Source organism: Podarcis filfolensis, assembly GCF_964270895.1.
Source record: "Podarcis filfolensis genome assembly, chromosome: 9".
In the NCBI taxonomy this organism is placed as follows: Eukaryota; Metazoa; Chordata; class Lepidosauria; order Squamata; family Lacertidae; genus Podarcis; species Podarcis filfolensis.
Window position 1 is genome coordinate 20,121,067 of NC_139610.1, and position 9,888 is coordinate 20,130,954.

Below are 9,888 nucleotides of genomic sequence, written 5' to 3' on the forward strand. Positions count from 1 at the left end.
CATATCTGGATGGTGCAGTAAGATGTCCTGGGCCAGGACTAGAGGACATTTTGGCTCCACTGGTTTGTTTGCATAGCGCTGACCTCCCTCCTGCTCTCCTCCCGGAAGGCAGCAACAGCTGGGAGGTCAGGTAATGGCTGCCACCCCATCCCATCTTCTACTACTGCCAAATTACATGGGCAAAACATGGAGTTTCCAATCTCCTTTTGCCATCGAAGTTTGACGCTGGCGTCAAGAATGGAAAGGCAAATGTCTTCAGAAGAAGAAAAAAACATGGAACGGGAAAAGGCAAAGCTAAGCAGGGCTGGACACGAGAAACTGCAATTCCACATAGCCGCTGAATTTCACATACTGATTAGAAACTGAATCTTTTTCTCCAGGCCTTCAGTTTTAAATTATACAAACACAAGTTTGTCTTGGCACCTTGTACAAAGAGTTTATTCAAGCATGAGAAATGTGTTTGGTTTTTTAAATGGAATTATTATGATGCTGAAGGATTACATTATGGGACAGGACAACAGGAACATGTTATTAGACCGCCACATGAGCTAACTGAATTTCAGCCCATTGGGTCGCCGTTTCTCTTTTTCAAGACAAATGGTTCTGTAAGCTCCATTGTACTGTACATAATGTACAGCAATGTTTGATTCCAAAATTGCCACTAAACTACCACCTGCTGTCACAGCAGAAACAACCCTTTGCAGAGCCAAGGTAATTCCTAAATATGTCTCCTGGAAGCCAGAATTGAATCTGAGCATGTAATGTACAAAGCTCACTCAGCCAGTCTATGGGGAAGGAATCGTCAACAAACAATACATCTGCAGCAAACCAACCACTTGAAGAATACAAAACAGAATAACGGGGAGCCAGTATACTGAGAGGGAAGAATTTAGAAGGGTGGTTTTAACATTATAAAACCAGAGTTTTCCATCTTTGTCCTCCATCACCTAAGAAAGGACAGTAGTATCTGGTTTATATGGGCTGGGCTGGGCACTGGATTCAGCCAAATCTGCAACCAAATGGGCTGATTTGAGGAAATACGGGCTTCATCCAAATGGGATGGAGATAGGTAAAGGTAAGGGACCCCTGACCATTAGGTCCAGTCATGACTGACTCTGGGGTTGCGGCACTCATCTCGCTTTATTGGCCGAGGGAGCCGGCATACAGCTTCCGGGTCATGTGGCCAGCATGACTAAGCCGCTTCTGGCGAACCAGAACAGCGCATGGAAACACCGTTTACCTTCCTGCCAGAGCGGTACCTATTTATCTACTTGCACTTTGATGTGCTTTCAAACTGCTAGGTTGGCAGGAGCAGGGACCGAGCAACGGGAGCTCACCCCATCGTGGGGATTCGAACCGCCGACCTTCTGATCGGCAAGTCCTAGGCTCTGTGGTTTAACTCACAGCGCCACCCACATCCCTCTGGGATGGAGATAAAGGTACCCCTGCCCATACGGGCCAGTCTTGACAGACTCTAGGGTTGTGCGCTCATCTCATTCTAAAGGCTGGGAGCCAGCGCTGTCCGCAGACACTTCCGAGTCACGTGGCCAGCGTGACGAAGCTGCTCCGGCGAACCGGCACCAGAGCAGCACACGGAAACGCCGTTTACCTTCCCGCTATAAAGCGGTACCTATTTATCTACTTGCACTTAAGTGTGCTTTCGAACTGCTAGGTGGGCAGGAGCTGGGACCGAACGACAGGAGCTCACCCCGCCGCGGGGATTCGAATGGATGGAGATAGTCAGGGCTTTTTTTCAGCCTGAACTCACCAGAGCTCAGCCCCGGCACCTCTCAGGTGGGCGCCATTGCCATTACTAGAGAACAAGGGAGAAGTTCATGGTGAGTTCCATCACCTCTTTTTCTAGAAAAATAGCACCAGAGATAGTCCTGGATTGACATGGTTTGGGTTGGGCTGCCCATAGCAGGAAGAAGGAGAAGCAATGGAAAGATCTAGTTGAGTAGGAGGGACCAGCCAGACTGGCTGCTTCTTCCTGGGGGAAAGTGGAGTTGGGTGGCGGATGCCTTTGGATGTTGCAGGTGAAGTTTTTCCTAGTATTTTCATGTTACTTGTCTTGTCTACCAAGCGCTTGCCAGAGGCAGTGTGGCCACATCAGAAAATATTAATTAGGGATTTATAAACCTTTACGGATCTGCATTTCTACAGCACCTCACTTGGTGGGGCCACGACTGCTGCGCAGACTTCAAAACTAGATTTCTTTAAAGATGTGCAGGCACACCCTGAAGAAAGCAGGTCCACAGAACCAGGCTGTCAACAGAAGAGGACTAGATGACCACCAGAAACAGAAAACATAAGGAAGGTGGTAGTGGGAGGATTCCCTTCGGGTTATTTTGTGTTACAAATTTAAAAATCAATCAGCTGATCAATTAACATAGCCTTTTAATCACCTGACAGCGCTAGGGGGAAAAGAAGAGAGCCCTTTCTGCAAACTCTCTCCATCTCTCTCTCTAGTGGTGATCATGTTTGAATCTGCAGGGAAATAACAGCCCAGTCAATTTCCTGGCATGCAGATTTGCAGGCCGTTGCATCACAAATTACAGCACATCACTTCACATTACTTTGCATGAAGCATGGCCCAGCATCAACATCCATTCCCCATACAGTGAGTAACAAAATTGTTTCATGCCCGTTTAACTCCCCTGCATTCTTTAATTAAAGATTAAAGCCAAACCATTCGTTGTGGGGCTACTGCGAGATTTTAAAAATTCACTCCGCCCCCCCTCGATGTAACAAATTAATTTACGGACTGAAAGCACTTGTATTTTATGTCTACATCAGAACTATTCTAAACAGAGGAAGCTTCCATAGATTAATATTTGTAGCGCAAATTATGGAAGCTCTCTGTTGTAGAGATTTATGGAGCCTTCTGCTGAACCCAAACACGAGTTTGTGCTGCATAGTGAACTAGTAGGTTCCGGGATCAAATTCCACCTGCATCTGTGCAAGTTTGGAGATGACTCACCCACCACGCCAAGGCTTGATGTTTTGAGTGAAGGATCACAATGAATGGGATAGAAGAGGAGGAAAATGCCTCCTGAAAAAAAAGCCAGCATCTGAAATGTATTGGCAACTGCAGTTTTCAGTAAAATGTTCTATTCCCAACATTTCCCCCATTGTTGTTTTTTTTAATCCAGTTCCCTTTTCCTCCCAATGCTTGGGAAAAAACATCACCCAATGTTAACTAAACTAATAAACGCTCCTGTATTGATTCTGTGATATCTGAGAACACTTTTCCTGGATAAACATGATTGGTCTGCGCAATTTTTCCTTCTTATGAGGGCCAGTCGATTTATCAGCAGCTTCACAATTAGTGAATGGAGTCCGCAGCATCTAAAAAGACCCAGATGGCAATAATGTACCAGGGCAGGAAGCCAAGAGCTCCAGATGTTTCCATGGAAGCTGCAGACAGGCTCAATCGGCAGCCTCTTCTCCTAAACAAAAATAGTATCCACTGTTACTTGTTTACCCAAGTGCCTTTCTTCACCTTAACACAGCGGCGAGGGCGGCTGTCACTGAGCAATAGCAACCGTTCAGCTTCCTTAAATATAAATATACCTGCCAGGTGACCTTCTAAAGCTGCTGCTTCTTCTTCTTTTCTTCTTATGTGTTATAGGATGGATTCACACTGAAATCCATGCCTTGCTTCTTGCTGCCATATCCTGCTGACTGTTACCCTCTGAGAGCCAGTGTGGTGTAGTGGTTAAGAGCGCTAGTCTCGTAATCTGGTGAACTAGGTTTGCTTCCCCGCTCCGCCACATGCACCTACTGGGTGACCTTGGGCTAGACACACTTCTCTGAAGTCTCTCAGCCCCACTCACCTCACAGAGTGTTTGTTGTGGGGGAGGAAGGGAAAGGAGACTGTTAGCCGCTTTGAGACTCCTTCGGGTAATGATAAAGTGGGATATCAAATCCAAACTACTCCTCCTCCTCCTCCTCCTCCTCTTCTTCTTCTTCTTCTACACTCTGGTTCAGATTAGTCCCTCCCCCACCCTGGATCTTTCCCAGCATCCTCTGGGCCTTTCTACTTATTCTGTGTTATTCAGGAGGGCAGATTCCAGATGCATATGTATAATACACAAAAGGGAATTTGCAGATCTACTCTGTGTACCGCAGGAGATAGCTGCTCTCCAGTGTTTTGCGCCCTTTCCAATGGATTTGAAAGGGAAGGAAATGTATGCAGACCCATCCTTGATATTAGTAGCAGTTAGTTAGGATCTCCTTGTTATGGAAATCAGAGGCCAGAGGTGTGATGATGGGGTAAAGACCTGCTTGCTTAAAATAGCTAAGGGAGGGAAATTAAAATGCTTTCCATATCCACGGTTGCAGTTCCTCGAAGGCCTCAACTGATATGGTTTCAGCACACATACAAAGGAGGCCCTGAATAATATGCAAAAAATTCCAGCAGTTTGCAGAAGGGAAGAGAAGTACTGCCGTGGCATATTTGCCAATTACAGATGTTGTGAAAGTTAGACCATGTGTTTACTGGTACACAGAAATCAGAAGAGCCCAAAGAGGGAGAAGTGAATACCGCATTTCCTAATAATAATAACATTTTTATTATTTGTACCCTGCCTATCTAACTGGGTTGCCCCAGCCACTCTGGGCACCTTCATATATACAGGGTTGCCCTCAGATGTCTTCTAAACGTTATATATTTACTCATCTCCTTGGCATCTGATGGGAGGGAGTTCCACAGGGCGGGCGCCACTACCAAGAAGGCCCTCTGACTGATTTACTGCAGCTTCACTTTTCTCACCGAGGGAACTGCCAGAAGGCCCTCAGAGCTGGATCTCAGTGTATGGGCTAAACAATGGTGACACAGGAAGACAAATTAGGCAGGACCTCTGCTAGTTAAATAATACTTGCTTTCATCAACTAAAAGGCAAATGGCAACCAGTTAAATTTTAAATGTACCTGCCTACCATGGGGAACTTTTGAATAAGTGGACAGTTGGCCTTCTTAGAAGCCTAGCCATTCATTCAGAACTTCAGCGAAGGGGTTCTTGTGAGCTTCCTCATCATCTGAGGTGGGGCTGTTAGAGGGCCTTTTTGGTGGTGGTGCCCCAATTGCGGCAGACTCTCTCCAGAGACATTTGCCTGGCACCTACCTTTCTGTTCTTTTAGCACCAAGTACTGCCTCCCTCCACCGAGCTTTTTAGACACAGTTTTCATCCTACTTCCTGTTTTGTACAGCTTTTGTGTTATGGAACATAGGAAATGACCTTGCTGCTATCTCAGTATTGTCTACACTGACCAGGGTTTCAGAGGACATTCCCAGCACGAACTAGAATTTCTTAGGATTGAACCTGGGCCCTTCTGCATGCAAAGCAGATATTCCCATCACTCAGCTATAGTCCTATCCCTGGTTTTGTGGCTATGTTTATTATTTTTTCTCTTTATGTTTTGATGCTTTGATTATTGTATTTTAATCTTTTGTTGGAAGCCGCCCAGAGTGGATGTGGAAACCCAGCCAGATGGGCAGGGTATAAATAATAAATTATTATTATTACAGTGGTACCTCGGGTTACATACACTTCAGGTTACATACGCTTCAGGTTACAGACTCCGCTAACCCAGAAATAGTACCTTGGGTTAAGAACTTTGCATCAGGATGAGAACAGAAATCGTGCAGCAGCGGCGCAGCGGCAGCAAGAGGTCCCATTAGCTAAAGTAGTGCTTCAGGTTAAGAACAGTTTCAGGTTAAGAACGGACCTCCGGAACGAATTAAGTAATTAACCCGAGGTACCACTGTATTATTGTTATTATTATTACTATTATTTATTATTATTGTCGTCCCCCCCCCCCCCGCTCTGTCAAGCACCCAGGAGTATGAATGAATGTTAATGCAAGGAACATCAGTCCAAATTGTAGTATCATTTTTTTATATATAGGGAAAGAAGATTTATGAATCATTATCAAATGTTTTTATCTAGTCCTTTTGGTCAGGACACTGAAACACTTCCTTCATTTCCGAGATCAGGCCAGCCACTTGCAACCTGGCCAGGTGAGAACATTTCCCTCCTTTCTGTAGTGACAGTTTGTTTTTTCTTGCTGAAGATGCAGGGTTAGAAATCAATTTATGAGAACCATCCTGCATTTTCCCCTTCCCAAGAAGATTATCGATCAGGCAAGCAGTTGTCTTTCAAAAGTGCAAGTCAGCAAAGCAGCAGCAGAGCAGGAGGACCAATGGCACATTAAAGAGCAATGTCCATTGCAGCATTAGTGCCTAATATATTTTTACCGCACGTTAGGGTGGGAGGGTGCTGGAATCAGTGGCAGGATTCCAAGTGAACCTTAAAGCAAAACTTAACACGATGTTAAATAGCTGTTACCGGGGTGGGTGGGGTGTGTGTGTGAGAGAGATTAGGGTTAACTGTGTTCCTGACAATGGGAGGTTAAAACAGCAGCTATGTATTGTATCCATTTAATTCACCTGTATGATTCTTACCCTTTCCACTGCTCCTTTTGTTATCCTTTCACCCATCAATAGGGTCACTGTTTTATATTGTAGGGGAGGAAGCCAACCAAGCCCTACTCAGAGTAGACCCATTGAAATTAATGAAGTCCTGCCCCTTTGCGTTAAAAGCCCTGGAGTGGGAGTGAGAATGGGAGAAAGGGATGTCACGCTCATAGCAGCAGAGTCAAGGTATAGATAATAACAAGGCCAATCTGTCAGGACCCTGGACAGATCACCATGAAAGGGGTTGGCTGAAACTCTCTGTTCCAGGGGTTTGGTTTTTTAAAAATATTTTTTATTAGGAATTTAAACAAAACATATTATCTTAAAACATAACATCCTTAATTCTCCCCATCCCCATCCCCCCATAAAACAACCCACTCTCACCTCCCCCCCCACTTCCCTCAGTTCCAATCTCTGGTTTCTCTATAAATGCTATTCTCTGCATGTTACATAATTGTATAAATCCTTAATTTATCTGACTGGTTATTATCAACAAAAAGTTTGTGAGTGTTTATTCAAAGCCTGCCAAGGAGTACAGTTCACTTTGTTGCATCTTTAAATACTTTGTAAATGGTTCCCATTCATCTTTAAAATCACAGTTATCCTTGTCCCGTAGTTTAGGTGTCAACTTTGCCAATTCTGCATAGTACATCACTTTCTCTTGCCGTAGTTCTTTAGTCGTCTGTTCCCAGGTGTTAAAGCAGGCATAGGCAAACTCAGCCCTCCAGATGTTTTGGGACTACAATTCCCATCATCCTTAGCTAACAGGACCAGTGGTCAGGGATGATGAGGATTGTAGTCCCAAAACATCTGGAGGGCCGGAGATGCCTGCTTTAAAGGTCATTGCTTGGTTCTGCAGCTGTCAGCTCCTTCCTGTGTAGGGGCAGTGAGGAATGCCATGTAGGGTCAGAGGCGGGTACACCTCTGAGTTTGATGAATCAGGTAAAGTCACATCTTCCAGATGTGGATCAGGGTCACTGGGTACCTGAGCTTCCCCAACCATGTCTTTCTTCATCTAAGCTGGAGGGGATTGAGGCCAGAGAACATAACACCATGACTGAAAGTAAGAAAAATGAAGGTGGCAGGAACAGAGACACAGGGAGCAACTGACCCCATTTGGTTCTGAACCTGCCTATCACTGGCTAAGGACCCTAACTAAAACTGGCATGTGGCCACAAACATATGATGTTGGGAAGCTGTGTACGTGCAGCTACTCACACAGAGTCAGTTAAAGTTTGGCAGACAGCCAGAAGGCAATCTGAAGAAGTAAGTCTGCCTGGTGATAACAGAGACATGGAGACCGCTCCCTGATTGGTCAAGCTCTCTCAAGGGAGTGATAATTAATGGCCTACTAACTGGTAGTTTGTGGGTCAGTGGTTCAGTGTGTCAGTGAGTGTAGGAGCTGTGAGTCGTGTACGAGAGAGCTAGCAAAAGATCCGTGTTCTGTTCCTGTAAATAGTCCGATAAACACCTAACTACAAGTTCCTAGTTCCTGCTTCGTCTATCCTGTTTGCAGCCAAGTCGCCAATTGCTTCTGTGGATTCTGCGTTGACTAGGTCTGGCTAGGGTCCTGCAACTAGTCAGAAAGTTGCAAAACACCAAATAGGTTTTGCCATTATATGACCCCCAAGGGAATGCAAAAAATATAATATGGCTTCTCTGTTTTTGAGATCCTGCAAATCATGGCAGCATGTTTGTGTCAGTGACCTTGCATTCCTGAAACCATCCAAGAATCTTTCTCATAATCCCTTCTGTAGCTACAAAGTCCTGATGCATTGCAGCCCTATCAGTGTTGACCCTGAAATCATTGGAAAGTCTCGAATCATTACCAAACATTTCTCCCATGCCACTCTCTAATCAAAGGGTACTGCTATGAATGGCACACGGTGTATTAGTGCCTTTGCTTGGTAAAGTTTCCTGATGGATCTCTTCCTTGTGGTTCGCTATAGACCATTTTTCAGAGTAGAATGTTATCGCTCCCACTATGCATGATCAGCAAGAATTTGATACGAGCATTCATCTACAAGCTCTGCTTAGATTCCCTTTAATACACATAGTCAGCGCTTTGCTTACTCCTCATTTGCCCTGCTCCTTGGTGCTATTCTGAGCATGGATCAGGTTTTGCCATCCCTTGACAAGGAAGTGGTGTCTATATCTGTTTATTTACATGGCGCAAGTGCCACACGGCAGCCTCGATAGCAGGGGATCCATTTCCAGTTACCTCCCAGAAGCATAGCCAAATTGCAACCAGGATGAACCAAACTCTCTCCCTGGGCCTTAGGCCCATCCCAGCCCTGCTGCCACCTCCTCCCTTATCATTTTGGTAACACCTCACAATCCCATTCCTTTCCCCTCAGAATCTTATGCAAGGCTGAAATGATATAAGATAAGAGGGACTACTGGTTGACATCTGTTATGTACTGAGTTGAATAGGATCCAAAATGCAGCAGTCTGACTGGTCCACAGGAGCCACCCAATCCAGTTCCAGGTGGAAGTGAATCCGCAGCCTGATTGGCCTACAGGAGAATCCCAGAATTAGCCAATCACGTGGGGCCCATTGTGTAATAATGTATATAAAGCAGACATTCTGAGGGAACTTCCATTCCTCCTCACCACTATGAGCTGAATAAAGAGCATGAAATCCACCCTCGACTCTGAGTAAATTTCAGCATCCTTCAGTTCTCTTATCTCCTGCAGTACTGACAAGTTGCAGGTCAAATTAGGCTACCAGAGGCACAACCTAAGAGCCCCACCAGGTGAGCCAGGAGCCAACAGAGCCCCACTTGACCCTAGACCATTACCTTTATTCTACACAAGGAGTCTTCTAGTGATACGATCCTGTCAGCCTTAAGTTGTGCTAGCCGTTCTTCTTCCCAGCAGTTGCTGACTCAGTGTTAAGTACAGTAATTTAATTCACTGAAATTGTAAATGCTTGTATGCATTACCATGTGTTTGAATTTGATTGGTTGGTAATTGAATTTTAGAGAGTTCTCATGTCACTGGCTAACGTTGGTCATGTGGGAGGTATCTAGTGAAGGAGAGACTCCATTTTATGTGAAGCAAGATGACTGTGTTTCAGAATCCACTGTGAACAGTGCTAAGTTGAACTGAGTGTTTGAGTGCTTCTCTGCTTGAAAGAAAGAGAGCAAAACTGAAGAAGACTGTAAAATGGAAATCTCTCATAAGAGCTGCAAGGCATGGCCTGAGATACAGAAAGTTGAGTGCTGAGCTCTGGAAAGAGAGGAAGATACTGTTGTTTGGAAGTTAGAAGAGACTGTAAGCCCATGCTTGGACAGGCATGTGACTGTAAATGTTATGTTTTAATTCATCTGTAAGTTTCTGCAAGTAAAGTTTTTGAATGTTAAAGTCTGGACATTGGTTTAATTTCCAAAGAAAGGTGTCAGCCATAAA

At 44.9% G+C, this 9,888-nt stretch overlaps 1 long non-coding RNA gene across 1 annotated transcript; it reads left to right on the forward strand.

Moving 5' to 3' along the window:
- Window positions 1–3,120, forward strand: LOC310770343. The gene is made up of 2 exons (XR_014552091.1): window positions 1–1,069; window positions 1,741–3,120. It is a non-coding gene; the product is annotated as an uncharacterized lncRNA (long non-coding RNA).
- The last annotated feature ends 6,768 nt before the right edge of the window (window positions 3,121–9,888 follow it).